Source organism: Ornithodoros turicata, chromosome 1, assembly GCF_037126465.1.
Source record: "Ornithodoros turicata isolate Travis chromosome 1, ASM3712646v1, whole genome shotgun sequence".
NCBI lineage: Eukaryota > Metazoa > Arthropoda > Arachnida > Ixodida > Argasidae > Ornithodoros > Ornithodoros turicata.
Genome location: NC_088201.1, coordinates 107,766,655 through 107,787,702, shown reverse-complemented (window position 1 = coordinate 107,787,702; position 21,048 = coordinate 107,766,655). Strand labels below are relative to the sequence as shown.

Here is a 21,048-nt window from a genome sequence, read left to right as displayed (position 1 = left end):
CAGAGCTAACGACTCACATGGTGGTGTCGCTCTGTATACTCGCTATGACATTACATACTCTGTGTGAGCTGATTTTGCCTGCACCTGCTCGCTTGTCGAATCCTTATTTATTGAAATCCCTGAGTGCCCCACTGCAATTTCGACCTTTCAGGGGAAACCTCTTGTCACTGGAGTGATATATCGATCACCACATAACCCCGTTACAACACTCTTGGATCAGTTTGAGAAAGTACTATTTAAATTATGGGCCACTAAACAAAATGTCATCATACTTGGCGACTTTAACATTGCTCTGCACGTCCCAGGTCAGTTACATCATACGGCTGCTCCCAGCTCATTTCCAATGTTGCACGTCCCGGCACTTCAAATAACGGGTCATTGATAGATCACGCCATGACGAACTTAAACCCCAGCATGTTCACATCAGGGGTGCACAGTTGCGATATCTCGGAGCAAGATATAATATTCATTGCAGGCAAACACTCTCACCTTCCTACCCGCACCGCCGTTACTCGAACGAAAATTAATTTCGAAGCCATTGAGCTGGACCTATCCCAATATTACTAGGAGTTCTCTCGATTCAATGATGTCTCTACCAAGTCCGATCATTTTATCTCGTCAATTAAGGATATCATTAGCGACATCACAACTACTTACGCTGTTAGCAAACGTAGCACTATAAAGCAGCAATGGATCACGAAAGGACTACACGACAGCATTAAACGCAAGAACAACTTGCACAGAAAATGTCGCTTGTATCCTGGCAAAGAAGAGCTCCTTATGCGATACAAAAAATATAATAACAAACTAAGAGACATATTAAAACTTGCGAAACAGAGGTACTTTTCCTCTAAAATAGAAGAATCCGCAGGTAACCAGAAAAAGCTCTGGAAGACAATTGATACTGCATTAAACAGAGGACGCAGTAAACAGTCTTCTACACCATCTCACTGCTCAAATAAAGATACAATTAATGACCCAGCCGAGGTTGCAAATATGTTTAACGACTACTCAAATATATCAGCACATGTCCCCATGTCATATAGTGCGTCTCATAGCAAGTATTGTACTCTCCCCTCAAGATGCCCAAACTCCTTTTTCCTCACGCCCACAACCGCTGAAGAAATAATATCCACGATATGTTCATTAAAGTCATCTAACTCGGCTGGTCACGATAACATATCTGTCACCTTTATAAAGCGTTTCCGTCATCACTTAGCCGAGCCCCTGGCTTACCTCGTGAACGAAATGTTTGTTGATGGCGTCTTCCCCACTGCACTGAAAAAGGCCGAAGTAATTGCTATCTTCAAAAGGGGTAACCGGACAGACGTTAGCAACTATCGCCCCATATATCTGGTACCTTCCTTCAGCAAGGTTTTTGAGAAAGTTTTTCTAACAAGATTGGAATTTTTTTTCTTTTTTTCAGTTTCCACAACATTCTTAATTAATACCAGTTCGGTTTTCGAAGGGGAAAGTGCACGACGAACGCACTCATTAGCGCGGCTGAATATATTAAAAGTAACATTGGAGGAACAACTAATCTCCATGAGAATTTTCGTCGACCTCTCGAAAGCTTTCGACTTAATAAATCATGGTATCCTATTACAAAAGCTTGAAATGTCTGGAATAAGAGGGAGACCTCTTCAGATATTTCGCAGTTACTGAAACGATCGCAGTCAGTATGTCGTCGTAAACAAGCATAACGCAAACATCCGTCCTATTGACACAGGAGTGCCCCCAGGGCTCGCTCTTAGGACCACTTTTATTTCTGATTTACGTAAACAACTTACCAGACTACCTCCCAGAGCAATGTTATCTCTATGCCGATAATACTACAATTTTCATCAAAGCTAACACTCTTACCTCGTTATACAGTAAGGCTCGTCTCGCCCTGGAGAAGCCACATTGCTGGCTAACTAGGAATTTGTTGGTAGCGAATTATAAAAATCTTCGTACATTATATTTCATCACCACCAAAAACGGCTGAACATCACAGATAACCATCTATCTTTCGTGGACCACCTTCTTCCAAGGGTTCAAAGAGTCAAATTCCTCGAAGTTGTTTTCCATGAAAATCTTCACTGGCACGAACACATCCTGTATGTTCGTGAAAAATATCGCCTGGCTTATTCGCTTTAGCACGACTTCGCAACCAGGTTCTATCAGCACGCTCCTTACCGTGTACTACGCCTAAATCTACTCCCATATCTTGAACTTTATGGTATCATCTATCAGCATAATCTTCCCCCGCTTCATGTGTTACAGAAAACAACACTTCGGATCATGCTGGCAATTAGCCATCGGGACTCAATAACATTTGCATTTAACTCTCTGCGAGTTCATGATATTTATCATCTCGTCCGCTATACAGTGTCCCTATTAATGCACAGGATACTCTCCGGCTCTGTAAACATTATACATTTTTTACCCAGTCGTCGTGACACGAATTATGCTTTCAGAAGTAACGCGGGCATGCTTGAGATCTCTACACCGAGGACTAATTTTGTTTTTTTCTCTTTCAAATTCTACAGCTGTACGGTCTGGAATCATTTGCCAGTAGACATTAGAAATATTGACTTCTTTCCATCAATTTAAAAAATAAGACTCCTCTGCAACCAGTTACATCCGTAAACTATACCATGTTTAATATGCATTTAATGTATGTATCGTAATCAATGTCGGTAATTAATGTATATGATGTAATTTTTGCATTGTAATTTTTGTGATTTTTTTTTCATGCAAACTGTGGTATATCTAATATATTTGCTCACTCGGGACAATATGCTGCCATGTTTTTTCTCTCTTAAGTTTTTCATGAACTGTATAACAGGGTCCGCTTTAACAGTCCCATATCTGACTCTGTATCCTGCCAAATAGTTTACCAGATAAAGAAAGATTAAGGTTTCTTGGAACGTGAGAATGAAACGTGAGAACATTTAGAGGTGTTAAGAGAGAGTGTCCAACTTGAACACGATGAGGACATGGAGTCCGGGTCATGCTGCAGTGAGAGCTGGTCAGAAGAAATCGATCGGTAAACGACACAGTCGACGGCGAAGAGGCGAGTGGAAGAGGAGAGAGAATGGTGCAGGTCATTAGGAAAGATTAGAAACAGAAGAGGTCGAAGTACCGAGCACTGGGCACACCAGACAGCACGAGCAGAAAAAAGGAAAGGAAATCGTTTACTATGGTGGCTGTTGAACGCTAACAGAGGTAAGCTTCTATCCAGGCTAAGACTTGAGGATGCAGATTAAAAAGCAACAATTTGTAAAGAAGGTAGCTGTGGCTAACGGTGTCGAAAGCTTTCTGAAAGTCAAGAACGATAGCATCTCTACGCATATTACTATCGAGGCTAGTTTGCATATCATGAACAAAATTCACCAATTGGGAATCACGGGAGGAACCTTTGCGGAAACCCTCTTGCTGAGCGCAGAAAAAGTTGTTAGATTCAAGGTGACTGGAGACAGCTGAGAATATGATGTGCTCAATTATTTTTGATGGGACACTAGATAACGATATTGGTCGATAGTTGAGGGGGTTGGTTCAACTCCCTTTTTCAAATATAGGAATAATCTTCGACAGCCGTCAGGAACAGCACACTGTGTAAGTGACGGGGAAAAGATAAGAGTGAGATACGATGCTGATATCAGTTTTGTGCTCTTTAGAATTCTGCGTTGACATCGTCAAAACCTCTCAAGTAGCACAACCCAAGCAGCAAAATGTACTGAAAATCGAGTGCAATAGGGGTGGACGGGTAGGCGGAAAGCCTTGAACAGACTCCTGAAACTAAAGAACATTGATAATACACATGCCATCCACCCCTATTGCACTCGACTTTCAGTGCATTAATGCACTGAAAGTCGAGCGCAATAGGGGTGGACGGGTAGGTGAAAGGCCTTGAACAGACTCGTGAAGCTAAGCAACATTGATAAGACGTGTACCGCCCGCCCCTATTGCACTCAACTTTCAGTACATTGTGCTGCTTGGGAGCTGAAGCTCACGAAAGCTTCATTAGTGTTCATAAGTGTGTCATTAGTGTTTAGTAGTGTTCATAATTCCATTAGATGAAATGATAACCTGGCTCATGGGGAGAAAACAAAAAGATGCATGAAGAGCCGAGCAACATTAAACATAAAAATCATCAACAAAAACACTGGCGAATGCCCCATTGATCTCGTTGTAACACATCTCATCCGGAACAACCGAGCCGTAGTCGTCTTTCAGAGAAATGTGTTCGACGGGTTTAGGGTCCGTTACGCCTCCAGCTTTTTTTTTTTTTTTTTTTTTGCGGTTAGATGTCAACACAGCCGGCAGATCATTCATGTAAAACTTACATTTAGCATCACATAAGGCATGAGACAATTGAACATGCGACACTTGATGTTCTGAGGCTGTTGATGTCTGGCTTGATGTTCTGGAGGTTCTGAGGTGGGTTCGAGTGCTACAGCTGGCTAACCTTTTCAGTGACTTCCACCTTTCATCACGTAAGGCAAGTTTCTATAGTTTTGCACAGGCGTGGTAACTACCAAGGGATAACACCGAGCCGTTCCTTTAACCTTGTCTAAGGGGACGTTTCTTTTTGTTGCAGAGCCTTTTAATTGCCATGGGCATCTTCCCGTGATGGAACGAATGTGTGTTTCGGTTAGATTATTAAGCTTGTTTACGAAAAACTCCGAATTATGCTGAATAGTACGATCGTGGAAGCCATTCAGAAATGTCGAGTAGAAAGGAGCTAGCTCATTATTCGTCGCATGAAAGTTCGGCTTGTCGTATAGCGTAATGGTTTTCAACTTACGTTGTCTTTGGGGAGCTTACAAATGCAGTGGGGCGTAAATAACTTTGTGGCTGCTTAAAGACGTAGATGAAGAAAACGTGCCAAAAATAAGGGGATCAGTTGTAAGAATGAGGTCAAGAACATTGGAAGTGAAATATATTATACGGGTAGGCCAGATCTAAGGGCGACATTGACAAAGTCACGCTCCTGACTTAGTTCGCGGAGGGGGAGCTGGACCCTTGATGGATCTTCTCCACAGACAGGGCTGGGATCTGCGTTTCGAACGTGATACCCGGCCAACCCGTCTCCCTTGTGAGACCAGAGTCCAAGTGGCTACTGATCGCTTGGTGGACGTCACCGGAGTGGTCCTGGGCGGTCAGAGGAGCATAACTTGTGGCGACTTGCTGTGTGCGAGCGGCACTTGCAATGCTCTCATAATGCACGAATGACATGAAGATGCAAAGAAGCTTCCCGTGAACAATATACATATTATAGCTGTTAGCATACTGTAATTCTTAGGGATTGAAGGGTATGTTGTCACGCTGCTACTCTGTTGAACTGAAGCAGCCCCACCAAAGCCTGTGCAACGCAACGGTAACTAATGTTCCTTGTGCTTGCTAAATTGGTCTAAAAGTGTCGGTTTGAAAACAGTAAATACTATTACGTTGCTTCGGTATAGATATTGTCGTTGTGATTTTGTTTCCCATCTGTCCCGGGTAGACTACTCGTAAGTCAAATATTCTAACAGTTCGTAAACGTAGGGCAACATTGCTTTTTCGAAAAATTTTAATAAGTTACAACATCTCTTCGAATCACTCCCGTGGTCCCCACCCACGTGGTTTCATTGTAACACGATGAGCATTGTCCGGTGGATAATTATGTCGCGGCCACGAAGGCAGAGCACACATTTCATTTAGTCAGCCATTCATTTCATTCAACGAGGCTGTCCACCAGCTCATGTTTGAAGCACTGGCGTAACAGCGATGATCCTGACATGACGCCGTGCAAGCCAGCCCGGCGGAATGATGACGCGAAATGCAATTGCACGGATAGCATTTGAAGCGTAAGTGATGCACTGTCCATGAAGGTGATTGGTTTTAAACTTTGTAACAAGTGTATCTGATTTGCACACCTTTGAATGTTCCGTGACTTGAAAATGCTTACTGTTGACGATGCGAAAGCATGCTTCTAGACAGTGCCCATCGTTCTTTCCCAGGGGAAATCTGAAGAACCTGTTGCCCTTGGCTGTACTATTCTTAGTTAATACCGCAAGTGGCTGTACCGCAAGTTAAAGCTCATGTTCGACGCACGAAGGAGCACTGTGCTCCTTCATCGTCTCACATTGGGAGTGTAGGAAAGATGCTTCTCTGGAGATGCGCAATGGACAAAATAAAGAAAAAAAATGTCCTTCACGATTTTTTGCGGACGATCTATCGAACTGATTTTTGTTCTGAAAATGGTTGTGTGGTAAAATGTGGTATCAGGTGACCGAAGGGACCAGATATTCTCATTGGGACAACTTCGTAGCTTTTATAATTAAAAAGTTAATTACGGCATTGCCTTAGGAGTTTGCTGGTGCCCTCCTAAGGAGTGTCCTGCAGCATATGCTATATTGCAATTGATTTCATCCCGAAAAAAGTGGTATGCATATTTCTAAAAAATATGTTCGCAGTTAGCTGGGACACACTGACTGACATATTAAGTACTTCATTGAATACGCTTCAACGTCCAATCTTGCCGTGCTGCTTGGGCATTTGTTACAAGTACCAATATGGTTCGTCCCATTTTCCGTATTTTCAGCCAATATGAGGTGCACACGGGCAATGTAGAGCACTATTTATCGATATTTTCCTCATATTGGTTCAAACTTGGCAGTATGGGTCCATATTTTCCCCATCTTGGCAAAAGGGGTCCCATATTGGACCCGTATCGCCAATGCCCTGCCATTATGGGCCCCATAGTGTCTGCAGCATGGGGCCTGAGGCTGTTTCATCAATTTGCGCGCTCAATAAAGAGCAGACGGTGGGATCTATCACCATTTTGAAAAGCAGAGCTGAAAGCTGAAAAGCGGAGTTTGCAATACAATTATCTTTAGCGTTCCCTCCAATAGCTAGTTCGACGCAACAAACAGGAGGCAAAGGGCGACGGCCGTTGCGACTACAAGAAGTAAAGTTGCGAACGTTGTAGAAGCAGCCCGCTCCGGCATGCGAGCAGTACGGAGCACCTCTATCCTCCATTGCATTGGACGATGTAATTTCCGCCCGCGGTGCAGCCGATTTCAAGTTCCATTTCACATGCGTATGACACCAGAAGGGTATCAAAATGGTATACGCAATCGTCTCACTCTGCAGTTTGAGACTATGCTCGTTTGAGTACGATGTCACCGTAAGATCGCACTCAACCCCGCTTCGTTTTATGCAAACGGACCCTGATCCATAAAGACGAAGTCTGAGCGTGGGCTCACAACTACAAGGACGAAACATAACAACACAGCACGAACTGATGTTGTGTTGTTACGTTACGTCCTTGTTGTTGCATACCAAAGCTCCGTCGTCATGAACTATGTAGTTCTGTTGCTAGACGAGAGAGAGACCAGGACAGCTGTTCGCTGGATGCTCGTCAGAGAGCAACTGAACGAGTGCCGCTTCATTTTTCGCGCGCCTTGGGAGGCTGCGCGCTGACGATGATAATGGCGCTACAACTGCTCCCCCCTAAGGCGATGCAGGATTGTGTCGACTGATGACGAGGTGCTTCGCCCAGGGGACTCGACGGTTGGGATTACAGGTAGCGGCCGGGGAAGGGGGAGAAGGAGAGGAATCGTCGATGAATGAGAGAGCCGGGATGGTACTGGCAGGTGGGGTGCTGTCGAGCCATGCTGGTTTAAGCGCTCGGTGTTGACGTTGTCCTACTGTCCGTTCATGAGTACAGTTAAGAATGAGGACGACCGGTGCAGTACGGGGTGAGGGCCGGTGTGGGGTGGTTGCAGAGACTTCCGGACGCTGTCACAACGGACGAAAACATGCGTGCACCGGCACAGGTCGGGGTGTTGATAGGCGGGTCTCCGTGCAAGCTGGCGAGTAGACGTGGGACGCAGAGAAGCCATGGCACCCCGGAGGCGGGATACAAAGTCCTCCGGAGAAAGGGTAATGTGCGGGGTTGGCGCGACAAGGTCACCGGGGAGGTGGAGGGCCGAACCGTACACCACGTCGGCTGAGGTTGCCCCGAAGTCCGGCTTGAAGGCGGTGCGGATGCCAAGGAGGATGACAGGTATTGCCTCAGGCCAAGGGGTCTCTGGGGTGGCCCGCAACACAACCTTGATTTGACGATCTAAGCGCTCCACAAGGCCATTAGATGAGGGATGATAAGCCGTGGTACGGATACGGCGGGTGCCGAGGGTATTCATGAGATTTGTGAACAGAGCCGATTCAAATTGTGTGCCTCGATCCGTGGTGATCAGCGAGGGAACCCCGAATCGGGATACCCATTCACCGATGAGAGCTGAGGCGACGGTAAGGGTTGTCGCATCAGGTAGTGGGATTGCTTCTGGCCAGTGTGTGTTGGATCGATCGACGATGGTGAGGAGGTATCTAAAGCCTTGAGAAAGCGGAAGGGGACCAACAAGGTCGATATGGATGTGATCGAAACGCTGGTCAGGTGGTGTGAAAGTCGAAGGCGGAAGACGGGTGTGGCGCTGAACTTTGTTGCGTTGGCAGGGGAGGCAGGACTGGACCCAGTGATTAATATCCGCATGCAATCGGGGCCAGACGTATCGCTGAGTGATGGCCTTCTGAGTGGTCGGACGCCTGAGTGGCATAACGAGTGAAAGCTGTCGAAGACGGATCGACAGAACTGTGCGGGAAGGAAGAGACGAGGATGGCCTTGCGACGTGTCGCAGGCTACAGTTGAAGAGGCGCCGGGCAGAAGGACATCCTCAATCGACAAGGCGGTAGACTTGCTGGCGCGGAAGGAGGAAAGCTTGTTGTCTCCGGCTTGCGCTTTGGTTAAGGCATCCAAGGATAATGGCGGTGGTGTCAGTGGGTCGGCGGTCTGGATGTTGGTCACGGCGCGGCTGAGTGCGTCCGCGACGGGGTTGACGGTGGCAAGGACTGTCTGAACGTTGCGAGGAAGGCGTTGAAGGAACAACTCGCGGAGGAAGTTTTGAGTCGTGGCGTCAGTTCCTTCGCCGAGTAACTGCCTCATGCGGCGCAGGAGTTGAGAGGGGCGTCGGTCGCCAAGCTCCTCCGAAGACAGAAGCTGCTGGAGCCGTGCGCGGTCAGTGGGGGACGTTCGTTTAAGCAAAGCGTTCTTCAGTGAATCATACGGGTTGTCGGCGGGGGGGGCTCGCGATGATCTCAAATACCTCTTCCGCCGCCGATGGAGAAAGGGCGTCGATGACATGATAGAATTTGGTGCGTTGGGACGAGATGCCGGCAAGATGGAACTGCGCCTCGGCTTGGACGGACCATGTCGAGGGCTTCCGGTCCCAATATGGAGGGAGTTTAACGGTGATGGAAGAGACCGGCATCACAGGGGTTGTCGAGGATGCCGTCGCTGGTGGCTGCCCATTCATGGGAGCGTCGCTGGAATGCATAATGGCGACGATGGTGGAATGGAACGTTCGGGTCACCAGTTGTTGCGAGACGAGAGGGAGACCAGGACAGCTGTTCGCTGGATGCTCATCAGAGAGCAACTGAACGAGCGCCGCTTTATTTCTCGCGCGCCTTGGCAGGTTGCGCGCTGACGATGATAATGGCGCTACAGTTCCACACCCCTTAATTCTCATTTTTTGAAAAAGTCCTTGTGGTCAAAGTTTTTGTGTGTGATTGTTTATCCGTGTAGTTGTAACGGAGGATGCTCCAGCATTGTATGCATTCCATAACAGTGCGATGCGACTAAAATTGTGTGGTTTATGAAGCCGTAGACGTAGAAGTGATCCTGAGGTGAGGGTTGCTACCAGGTGCCCCGTGAATAGAGTGCGAAATGCCAGTTCATAGGTTGGCCCAGATTATGGCATTTTACTGCAAATGACTATGTAGTTCAGGCTGTTCAATGCCGGCATCGGCTATGCTGCGCGGGTGATTCCCCTATATATGTTTTCAACTCAAGAAGTAAAATAGTTATGGGCGCACTTCCAGGACGCCGTCCCCCGAGCGTCATGAGATTGCGTGGCACACGCGGTGCTTCCGAAAACATATGCAGTTACTTGTACATACCACCTTTCTGCGAAAAGAGGCATCAAAGGCTGTTACCAGTAAATACTCTGGGTGCCTTCCCTGAGTGAGTTATAGCCTCGCCATCATCGCACACTTAACGGGGACATTTAATTCAAGAATCGTGCAGGAATCCAGAAGCATGTGACGTACGGCATTATAACCTTCAGGACAGCATTGAAGCCAACGGAAAGCTGCATGCGCGCTTCGAACGGTTGGAAATATTTTCAAGGAATAAAATCAGCACACTTATTAACATTCCAGCACCCCACAGGGTGAATGCAACCAATGTATCGGTAGTGCTAAACGGTGACCAGATGGGTTTCGCCGTGATGGGTCCACCTCGTTTGAGTAGAAGCTTCATCTCCTCCATTTCCTTCGTCCCCTTCTGGATGCTAGCCTCGAATACCCGGGAAACCCTAAACAAAACAAGCAAATATATTTCACATGCGTTAAGCAAGCTAATGAGCGCAGGAGGCTGGCAAGGAATATTAATGGAAACAATGAAGGGAAGGAACGCTAAAGAGGGCATGTCATTTGTAAACAAGCTCACAAAGCCCTAACGTATTGAGAGGTTTTAGCATGGCGAGTTGAAAATGACAAAAAAAATTCTTGTAATACATAAAACCAGTCCAACATATGCGCAACATTGGTAGCACGCTTCTGTTGTCGCGCACTAGTAGGGTGCATCTCTACGTCACCGCGACTTCGCACATAAGCTAACGCATATCCATGACGCGTATCGATAACACGCAGATGTGTGTGTGTGTTGCTTACACTACTGTGACAGGCGTCATGTTACGTTGATGACAAGTGAATCGAAAGAGGCTGTTTGCGAGGCTCCACATAAACATGGTCCACGTATACCTGTATCAGTGAGGCTTTTACAGTTCGATGTTGCAGGGCAATGCCGTTGTGACCCCTCAGACCCTACGCTTTCGATATTTAAACGCTATAGACACACAGTAAGCCTTTCAAATCATCACGTGTCTGAAGCTTCCGCAACACATCCCTTACTGCATCAATGTAGTGCATCCAGTGGGACGAAGTATGGTGTCCTTGTTTGGCATGTCGGATATGTGAATACTCAAATCTTGAACCTGAAGGGACGCCTCGTGACAGAAGGAGTAATATGCGAAGTTGTCCATATTAAATGGCATATTTGCTACCACAGTTGGTGAGGAAGCATTATCCCACAACGCTGCATGACGAGTGAGACCCTGTCCTGCACGCCACATGCCGTTGCGGTAGGCTTCGTAGAAAATCGGGACAAAAATTGCCGATCGTGTAGTTGGGGCTTGCGATGTCGGACGCCTCTGGCCATCGAGGGGAACGTTAGATGGCTATACAGACATGGCGCGAGGAGGAGCTGGAGGTCCAAAGGCATATAAGCTGATCGTGTGTGCTCGGGTATAATGGAGCATTGACAGGTAAAGCAGGCAGGCACCTACTTGCAGATGGCCCAGTTTATGGACGGCCAAGTGAAACGTGAGGGAATGGGCCACTGTCTAGCCTAGATAGGAGTAATGGTGTAACGAGAGAAACATACCGAAGATGAGACACCGAACATTTTTGGGAATGACGGCACCCGTGTACCCCGTTCATATGTTGCAGCTTGAGAGCAGCTTTGAGGGGAACGTTTTGACTGTGCACGCACCTTATCTGAGACTACGGAGCTAAGGTAGAGTGTACTAGAAGAGGGAGAGGGAGCCGACCCGCTGGCTCACCCCCATGCATTTCGGTGAAGCGCTTAGTGTGGAAGGCGTGTGGGGGCGCTGCGCTAGATGTGGCTTGGGGAGTTGCCCAGCGATCCGCATAGGGAACCCTTGTTTTTCATTGTGGCTGATACCAATAAAGTTGCCTACATGGGTGTTTGTGGGGTTGCTGTAGCCTGATGAAGGGCCTGATGTTTTTATATAGCTTTCATCATGCCGTGGGGCAGGAATGATCACTGTCATCCTCCAGGTTATCGCTCTGGATACTCTGGTTAGAGTGATTCTAGGTCACTCTACTCAGGTGTAAACGCCGAAAGGAAGGTCTGACTATTAAAAATGGTTAAAAACTGTGCTGTTCGGTGTAGCATACTTTAAAAGCGATAAAACCCCCGTGCCAGGGAACAAGTCAAAACACTGTGTGTTCTGTCATCTTTTGACTTGTTCCCTGGCACGGGTTTTTTATCGCTTTTAAAGTAAACTGGCTATTAAGCGCGCCTCAAGATGAAGAACGTAAGAAGCTCTGGGAAAGAAATATTCACCGTGACAAGCCGCTTGAACAGCGCCTGTCCACTTCGAGGACTATTACATTGTCCGCGATTATGTGCGCCTAATAAATGGCAGTGAAGTGAGAATACCACTCGGAGTGCCGTGTGCCAAAAAAATAAGAAGTGCACAAAGCTCAACTGTCCTGAACACGATTTAGTTAGCAATTAGAGCTAATTGGGACCCCCCACATTAATCAGCACCCTCCACGGAGCCACCGCACTAATTGGGGAACATCTAACTCGTGTCCAGACCAGCTGAGCGTTGTGCACTACGGGAGTTCATAAAAATAAAAAAATAGGTAGAAAATAAAATAGATAGATAGAAATAGAGTGGAGAGAAACAATTTATTCGAAAATCGACGATACCGCGGCGAAGAAACCGCTCCGCAACACCCAAGTGACCAGCGCCCGCCATGTTGGTAGTTGGCACACAGCGGTTGCAGAGATCGACGACAGGTGGCCACTTAGTTGCAAGGCATCACACCAGATGGTGCCGGTGCCACCATCGTAGCTCTATGCGAGAAAGACAGAACAGTGGCAGGTAAAAATAGCAACACTGCTGAACAAGTCTAGGCATGCGAGAGAAAAGTTCTAACCGCTACTGCTAAACAGCAGGAAGAAAACAGTACACATCGGGGAAAAGGCGACCGGTTAGGCCTAACTACAGCGTCACAATACTACGCAGCTAACCCAAGGTGGGAACCGCTAAACGTGCGACAACACGAACAAAAGGCTTGGTCACTTGTAAACAAATCTAAACATGCGAGAAAAGGCTTAACACGAGCGCGGTCAAACATCGTCAAATCACTCGTTGGGCACCGCTAAACACGGGGGCACGGCAAAGATGCGAGAAAAGAAGCGCGCTAAAACAATGCGGCAAATCACTCACCTTTTCCCCCGCGGCTGCCACTGCTGCACTGGTGCGACTGCTCCATCCGAGAGGCAGGCAGAAACTGAACGGGCGCGGGGACTGCGGAGCAACCGACCGCACGTCTGCTCTCCGCGACAGCCAGCGAGCAACTGACTGGGGCCATCCGCCGGAAGCTGCCGTTTACGCAATGGTGCAGGAAAAATGGCGGGCGTCCAAACCACGTGATCCCCAGGAGCCACTCACAGTGTCTCCGCTGGCCAGCGCGGGAAAAAAGCTGGGGCCCAGTGCGCATGCGCAGACCGACCTCCTCTCCCAACCTCCTTCCCCTTCTCTCCTCGGGTTTTTCGTCTCTCCTCTCGTCCCCCCTACACCCCCAGCCTCGTCCGTTTGTGGTTTGTCTTCGGCGCTTGCTGTCTTGCTGTAGAGCAACGATCATGCTGTCCCAAAGCAAACAATCAAAAAGCGATGGTGTATGACAAATCAACTTTATTTGTCTTCGGGAACTGCCTCGAAAATCTACAGTACATATCTTTTTACGTCTTGTAACAGGCTTCACTGGAGCTTTAGGTGCTTCGACATCGAAGGGCAGTTCAAAAGCCCATGCTGAGCTATGTGCGTCGTTGTTGCCGATGGTTGCGGGAGAACTATAACAAAACAAAAAATATATTGATGGTCCGTAACTCTGCACGAAAATCACTGCTATGATAGGCAATCGATCTTGATTTCGTATTTGAACACCAAGGCATTCGTCAAGAATGTTCGCAGATCACAGTGAATGAACGGCTGCGACGCCCATGAGGGACAGCGAGCATAACCACACATAATTTGATTAACGGCATATCAGAAACGTACAAGTTACGGCAATGCACTGCACAATGAAACGCCGCTAACGTACCGAGTGACTCGCAAATGTTGTACGTAATACACTTAACGTGATAAACCTGCATTACTTCCTTCAGCCACGAAAAAGTAATCAAACTTGTCTTACCGTTCACCAGCAGTACGTCGGAAAGAGTGCAGACTTCCTCTCTGACGATTTCTGCGTCCTTTGGAGGTGCAGGGATTCCATGTCATGTTCTCTCTCTTCCCGCTGTTGTGATGATGAGGTGGATGTGCCATTCCGTTCTCACCTTAGCAGTTCGCCACAATCTAAATCTAAAGCATTCAAAGCTCTCAAACTACCCCCTAGTGTCTGCGTGCACAACGGTTGCAGTCGAGAGAACACGCGTGGCCGGACAGACGCGACCTTTCCTCTGTCCTTCCTTCCTTATTATGGGTTTAGAGTGGTCGTTTTTCTTTCTCCTCCGTTCGACTGCTTCCGTTGAGCGCTTCGCGCGTTCGGATGCTCGCTCCTCAGTCAAATGACTCTCGCCCAATCAGCGCGAAGGAAACTGGCGCCAGTTTTTTAGACCAATGAGCATCTAAATATTTATACATATATTGCGCAGCCAATCAGAGATCTTCCGCGTACGCGCGCCGCTGGCGACTATATCAAGGGCCCGAAACTCGCCAGTTCCTTTGCGGGATAAAGTGAGGCGCTTCATGCGTTTCACGTCATCGGACGTCAGAAAACGTCACAAATTGAACGTCATGGAGACATCCGGTGGCTAGTGATTACTGATTGGTTCCCATGAGGATGAATTCGTTTTCTGAGCGATGATTGGCTGTTTTCAAATTTGTTCGCGAGCGCTCGAACAGGCGACAGCGCGGCGGCTGTGCCGGTTGAAACCGGCGTCCGCGGAGTCGCCGGCGTCCGTTACCGACGGCTCATGTTGTGTAGCGGTTGTGTTGGACTATGAGTTCTGATTTTTCCTGTTTAAAAACGCAAGCTGTATCATGTGAGCGTCCTCGAACAGTCACAGCTGCCAGGGAAGATGCCTGCGCAACATTTGTGCTCTGCTTCTTGGTGTAGAAACTATTCGAGCGTCCGAACGCCTCGTACCCGATACCTGGTCAACGACTGCCGAGAGGTAAGTCATTTGTCGTTGCTTGTTGCCTTACAACACCGCATTCACTTCGTGTATTGGGAATAAGTTGCTTAACAGTTACCGGAATACGCGGTGACCAAGACAGACAGCGTAGCTCTGCAGATACGATGGTAGACTATATTTCTTTTCGTGAAACAATATCATCTAAACGTTATGATTAAATACCCGTTCACGTCGTACTGTATAAAGGTATGACGCTACTGTAAGTCTGATTCTTGGTGATTTCGCTCGACAAGTTTTGTCAGACGCGTTGACTTATTAGCTGTTCTGTACGTAGCGCCAAAGCCAAGATTGTCAGGCTAATCGGTCTGAATATATAATTGTGAAGCAGCGCAATAAAAGGTATTTTTCGTACTAAGGTCGCTCATCACACCCCATGACTGCGAGCTTCTCACATACCTACCACCGGTCTTATTTTTCGCGTTCAATAGCACCTTTATTCTTTCTATTTACATTGCAACTTTCACATGCATAACCGTATATCTGATACCAATTGTTTTCATCTTGCAGCCACTGAGCTCCAGATCCCAGTAGCAGCCCTTGCCAGAGGCAGTCCGACATCATCAGGCTTCTTCGAGCAAATTCTGGAGCAATATTAATGTCATCCTGTGTACGTCTTGCTTGCATAACAGTATGTCGCACAATAAAATACTTCATGTGACAAAAACAACCAAGGCTCAGTCGTATTCCTGTAACTCCCACTGCATTCCGACAAACGCGAACAAAAATCTTTAAAGGTACTGTAAAGCAGTAGACAAGCAGGATATGCTGGCAGCGTGGCTTGAGACTTTGTTGCTTGTAAATCCCATATGTGGAACCATACGACCGACAACGCTCTCTAAATATCTTTAATTTATCACGAAAAATCCGGCGTAGTGCAGCGGCGCGACGCCTGGTGTCAGACAGCCCCCTGTGCAGCGGGCAACACTGTCGAATATGTATTATGTATGCAGCACTATTTCGTCGCGTTTTGTTCTTTTGGTGGCTATATTATTTCGAATCATATTTCCATAGGAGTGCTGAGATCACTGTTTATAAACAGTGATAAAAAACACACTATAGTGTGTTTTTTTGCGAAATAAAATGAAAAAGAAACGCAGGGCTGTTCGGCTGTCGGGCCCAGTGTTATACGCATGCAACGTGGTTGCCGCTGTACGCGGCTGAGAGTACGGATCCCTTCCGAATACCTGATACAGTGTTGCCCGTAATCTTTAATTTTGATTTTCTAATTAACTGCACCACCGTTTTTTGCACCACCAAATTTGCGCCGTTTTTGTACTGATGGCTTGGACTATCGAATAGCCACGCTAAATGAAATTCGGCCTCTGCTGCTTTACGGTACCTTTAAATGTTCGTCGTCCTCGACAAAGAGTCCAGCCGCGTGCACGGTTTCTTGATCAAGGGGCGTGGAATGAAGCACGATGTCCAAAATACTCCTGTAGGCGTACAACTCGTTGGAAATGACGAGCTGGTTGTTCGCATAAACGGTGACCGTCTTAAACATGCAAACTCAACAGATGGTTTATTAGAAAAACGACATCTTTCTCGTCCATTTCTTCCCCTTCGTCGCGAACAATGCCCGCGGTCAAAGACACGAAGCTACCATAGAGATCAAAGTGTGCCCTTTGTAAATTTTGAATAGAAAATTCGATCACGAAATTATTTACCCCGTTGACCCGATAAAAGAATTGGTACGAAGTATCTTCCACGCCGTATGAAATGGAAGGGGGTTCGAATATCATCATATCGCTCGTAAGACAATGCGGTGACCGTTGCGACTGTATTTTTCCTTTCGTTGACGTCATCATGGACGGAGCGCGCAGCGGATGTGTGACCTTCACGGCATACCAAAATATCTGCAGGTGCGTCGTGTGTCGGCGCCTTTTGTTGTCTTTTGCAACGTTTCTTTCCATTGCTGTTGTTCCCAGAGCCCTCCATGGAATCCAGCACGTCTCTCCCCGTTGCCATGGCCGTCTTTTTTACTGTGCGCGATATTCCTTCGCCGTCGGCCAAATTCCGCACCAAGCGCTTCAACGTTCTCTTGGCGATCGGTTTTATTTGCTACTACATGGGAACGATAAACTTGGATATGTTGCTCAACGCACCGCCCCCTCGTTGGAAAAGGGGTCCCGTGTACACGGGAATTATTTTGGGGGAATTACGGTTCATATTTGAAATGCAACGTTAAATTGGTTCTACCTTTCGACCGCAACGGCAAACGTCTTCCCGTTTCGTCCGCGAGAACAATCGTCACTGAGGGACTTCCGAACTGAGACAGGTTAAAATACTGGATGTTATCTAACGTGTAGGTGACGACGTGCTTGTCGTAATAAAAGGGTAGTATTTTTAATATCGTTTTTTTCCCGCTCCCCACGTACGTGGGTTCCACGATATCCGTGTAGATGATTATGTTGTGAAACGGCCCTATTGGAAATTCCTACTTGACTCCATATGGTATTATGACACCAGGTCCTACCTGATGAAGGAACCTACATACAAATAGGATCCTGTTTAATTGTGGGTCCTACATGCAAATGCGATCCTACATATAAACAGGATCCTATTTGGTTGTGGGACCTACATGCAAATGCGATCCTACATATAAACAGGATCCTATTTGATTGTGGGACCTTCGTTGGGTCCTACATGCAAATAGGTCCAAGTCTCTCGTGGTGATCCTGTATAATTTGTGCACCCTATTGTGCTGTGTATATTAGGAAATAACAAATCATGCAGCTTCTATTTTTTATTTTTTATTGATATCGTTCATCATCCCTCTGACATGACTGTTGAACAATTACACTCTTGCCTGATGTACAGCGTCTTCAACACCTTTACAGATCATGCTAGATGATAGCTCTAAGATATATTTCTTGTAGGCATCTGAAACAATAAAGTGAGTTAGGAAGTTAGATTTAACAAGGGATAATACATTATGTGTCACATAAAATATGCCAAACTCGTGCACAGCCCTATTGGAAATTCCTACTTGACTCCATATGGTATTATGACACCAGGTCCTACATGATGAAGGAACCTACATACAAATAGGATCCTGTTTAATTGTGGGTCCTACATGCAAATGCGATCCTACATATAAACAGGATCCTATTTGGTTGTGGGACCTACATGCAAATGCGATCCTACATATTAACAGGATCCTATTTGATTGTGGGACCTACGTTGGGTCCTACATGCAAATAGGTTCAAGTCTCTCGTTGTGATCCCGTATAATTTGTGCACCCTATTGTGCTGTGTATATTAGGAAATAACAAATCATGCAGCTTCTATTTTTTATTTTTTATTGATATCGTTCATCATCCCTGTGACATGTCTGTTGAACAATCACACTCTTGCCTGATGTACAGCGTCTTCAACACCTTTACAGATCATGCTAGATGACAGCTCTAAGATATATTTCTTGTAGGCATCTGAAACAATAAAGTGAGTTAGGAAGCTAGATTTAACAAGGGATAATACATTATGTGTCACATAAAATATGCCAAAACTCGTGCACAGGTTAACCAGACTTCCCACATATGCTGTTACTTGAGGTCCAAAGACAATGGCTTTGTTTGTTAGCAGTAAGATCAATTAACTATGACAACTGGGGCTACAGCAAGGGTGTCAGTAAGGCATTACCTGAACAGGGTGAAAACAATGCACGTTGAGTTATAATATCCGCAACTATTTACATTCTGTCATATTCCTTCCACACTCGGGGAAAATATGCATGACACAAGCTGAGTTATTATGAATTAATAACCAAAAAAGGAAGATCTGTATCTTTAGAGCACCGGTACCCTGTAGCAGGGCCGCAGAAGCATCACACATGATATCAACCTGATGTTAAGTGATGATACAGGTTAACCAACAGGGTAAGAGCACAAGATTACAGATGGAGGATAAGGAAATAGGTAACAATAGGGTAATAATCGCACTGAGCGGATAAAGTTATAGGAACCCACACGCTAGGAAGAACACAAAGCAAAAGGTGCACGAAACATGGCATTACATGCACACAACTAACCTTCAATTCACGAAATCCAACAGCTTTCGGTCTTCCAAGGTACACACACAGAAACAGGTCCAGATACCACTAGTAAGGCATGAAACAGTCACAGCACTGCGGGGCACCAAAACCACCAAAACTACGACGAAAGACGCTTCCCGAACGAGAGCTCTCTGGACATGCGTCCGAACGCTTCTATGATTTCCCTTCCAAATGAGCTGGAGGAATTCCAAGCTCCAACGGCGCCACCTGGCTGTAACGGCTCTGTCCACCATGCTCTCCTCGCGCTACATCCAGAAAGCAGAAAGTCGCGCGTACGGGTGACCAGTGCCATTGGAAAGAGGACGTTTTTCCCGTCAAAATAAGTCTTCAATCACATTTCTACGCCAACAAACAACCGACATCGAAAAAAATGCCCCCAGCCCCATGTATAACGAGCCGCTTTTGCCATGTTTGTCCTCACTCGAGAATGGAGAGAGATAAAAAGATCCCGCAAGTTTCTAGCCGTTCGGTGTTCGGAGTGCACGAATCCATTAATAGGTGATTCAGATCTCCCACAGGGTTCAAACCTAAAAACAGGGACGAAGGTGCGCAGAAGGAGAGTCAGCCTAAGGAATTTCGGGAATAACGCCATAACCTGTAGTAAATAGACGGAAGGTGCGAATTGAAAAGTTGTAGAGCAAAGAACGAAGAACACGCATGCAAAATTTCCAGTAAATTGGACGTTAGGTAAGCGAGATTACGGCATTAAAGGAACGGCACCCACGGAAGCGTCTCCGAGCGGCGTCAGCCAGACTTGCTGGCGCCAGTGCCATGACCCTCCAACTGCAAAGCCCATATCTGGGGAACGGAGAGTCTCGCGCTTACGGGATTAAAGCGGTTGGAAAGAGCACGTCAAGAGCTTCAAAACTATGTCAAACACGACTCTGTAGGTGCGATGGAAACGGTTTTAGGGGAAAAACAGCCGGCAGTCCCATGTATTGGGAGGAGTGTAAACACGGAAACCGGTAGCTCGAGAACCAGAAGACTTTGACAGCTGTAGTAAATTTTGCCACGTTCACCGAGTTGAGGCGAGTACACTCTAGAAAGATGAAAACTGTCCGACGAGGGCTTCCGTCCGAAAAAGGGCATCAAAGCTTAAAAAAACAGAGTTACGAACGCGTCTCTGCCCACAACCCCCGAACCGCTAAAGACCGACTCATGGTTCCATTTGACCGATCGTAGAGCGACTCTAGTCCTACTAGGACGGAAATTCTGGCGTCGACATGACCACCGGGGCGGATGTTACGGAGCTCCGAATGTATCGGAAGTGCAGACGGAGGCCTGGAATTTTCAAGTATCTCGACTACTCTTAGGATTTCCTGCGAGCCGTGAGAGTGCACGTGAAGGCGAAGGATTGGGGAATCCGTCACAACAAGCCACGTCCTGATAGAACCGGTTTAGTCGTAGAAATTAGACCGAAAACCCCATCGACACCGCAATGTCGCTCGATGGGGTTCAACCGCCACCTCGACCTGTTGCGCACTGTTGTTGAAGTTTGTGCTTAAATAGTACTCAAAGGAATGCACGCATCATTGTATGCTTGATGTTTCGTCGACTAGTAATGGGCATACTCTATGCATGTTCCATAAATGAATGCAACCAGTCCATTCAGTTGTTTTCAACCTAAAAAAATATATTCATTTGCAGTAGTTCTAATAGAATTCGCACTTGATAACCTGCCGTATGTGTGCGCGTTGGCAAACATGATTGAATATGACTAGTTCGTTCTGGGCCCCTGTTTTGAAGGAATCAAATAACGTTTGTTGCTGTGTTAATATATCACTTCCATATCTCTAAATAGTTCCCCACGTCCTCCCCACATGAAACCAAACAGGCCACGTAAGATCTCCCATAGCTCCTTTTTGATGCCTTGTAGGATCCTACAAGTCTGCTA

General features: G+C 46.8%; 1 long non-coding RNA gene across 1 annotated transcript; it reads right to left on the bottom strand.

The window, feature by feature from the left end:
- Positions 1-18,385: 18,385 nt before the first annotated feature.
- Positions 18,386-19,366, bottom strand: LOC135367502 (uncharacterized). The gene is made up of 2 exons (XR_010414482.1): positions 19,131-19,366; positions 18,386-18,531 (listed from the first exon to the last, which is right to left on the bottom strand). It is a non-coding gene; the product is annotated as an uncharacterized LOC135367502 (long non-coding RNA).
- Between the last annotated feature and the right edge of the window lie 1,682 nt (positions 19,367-21,048).